Source organism: Sinocyclocheilus grahami, unplaced genomic scaffold (genome assembly GCF_001515645.1).
Source record: "Sinocyclocheilus grahami isolate Dianchi unplaced genomic scaffold, SAMN03320097.WGS_v1.1 scaffold324.1, whole genome shotgun sequence".
NCBI lineage: Eukaryota > Metazoa > Chordata > Actinopteri > Cypriniformes > Cyprinidae > Sinocyclocheilus > Sinocyclocheilus grahami.
The window spans coordinates 634080-635651 of NW_015505503.1; positions in this window are offsets into that span (position 1 = coordinate 634080).

Sequence of the window (1572 nt, forward strand, 5' to 3'; positions counted from 1 at the left end):
AGCAGGATTCCTCATCAACTATCCCCACAGTAAATGGAGAGCCAGCCATACGGAGTGCAAAATCAATGTATTGTTCCAGTGACCAGTGTGGGGTATTGCGTGGCATTAACTGTGAAATGTTTTTGTCCAAACCAAAACGGAAAATGTCTTTAAGGAAAGTATTTTTGAAGTCTACCTGGTGATAAAGTCCACAAAAATCCTGAACATAATCCTCTAAGGAGCGATTACCTTGACGGAGGCGAACTAGGCGATCTGCTGGGTTCATTTTGTTCTTGGTCGTGTATTCTGTAACGAATCATCCACTGAAGGCGAGCGTAAGTGAGAACCCAAGTGCAGTTTATTTACAGGTGATATCCAAACACAGACTTGACTTGACTTGACTCACCAACAGCGGGTTAAATACATTCAATACACGACAAGGGCACAATGGGAACATGAAGCTACTTATAGGAAACAAGAGGGTCACATGACAAGAACGAACCAATGGGAAACAAGACACATGACTAAGACAACCAATCAGAACATGACACCATGAAGAGGGGAACCAATGGCATGAATACATGAGGGCAAGGGAAGCATGACACAAACAGGGACCATGAAACAAAACACCACATTACAGTTTTAAAGTTTATTGTCTAAAAATCCACAGTGGCAAAATTGACAATAAATTGAGGAACCCAATCAAGAACTTCTTGACAAGAAGCAATAAACATAAAATTTTTCAAGTTATGCTTGATGAGGACATTCAGTCTGAATAAATCACAGTTAAACATGGTTCATAATTTGTCTGGTAACAAAAAGCACCTTTCTCACGTGAGTCATAACTTGCTCAATACATTCTTTGTTCAGCTAGCAGGAGACACTCACACGCGACAAAAATCATCTCCACACAGTACATCACATGTCTTTCTTTTTTTTAGGTTTCCATGTCTGAACTCCTCATCCTTCTTCCACCATGTCTTTTAGTTCGATAAATGTCCAGATTATATTACTGTCATACTATGATATCCTAAAACTGATGAATGAGATTATAAAGCAATACTAAGCTAATTTAACTTCAAGCCTAAATTCACAGAACAAGGAATGAATTCACATGTTGCAGGTCTTTCTGAATGAAGGAAGAAGGTGAATGCAGAAAGAACATGATGATTGTGGGTCATTCGATTTATAATCTCACTGTTTCCGAACGAGAGAACAAGCCATAATTAAACACACATTATTAAACACATTATTACAGCATACTGGTAAGGATCAAATGCAGCTTGCACACAGACAATCTACAAAACATAGTTTATATAAAGACTTTGCTCTATAATAAGTAGCTTCTGCAGGAGTTAATGTTCAGAAAAAAACTGTAGTATCAAAAATGGTGTACAGTTGTAGAAACTATAAATGAGACTGACCGTATACTCTTTTATTGCATATACAGAAAAGGAAAGTCAGTGTGACAATCTGCCTGTTATACTGTGTACGTCTATTGGGAGATAGGAAATTAAATTGCTTAATTGGAATCACTAGGTTCAGATTACAGCCCTCTTCTTGCTTGTTCACTGCAACAAAAGCTTGTTGCAC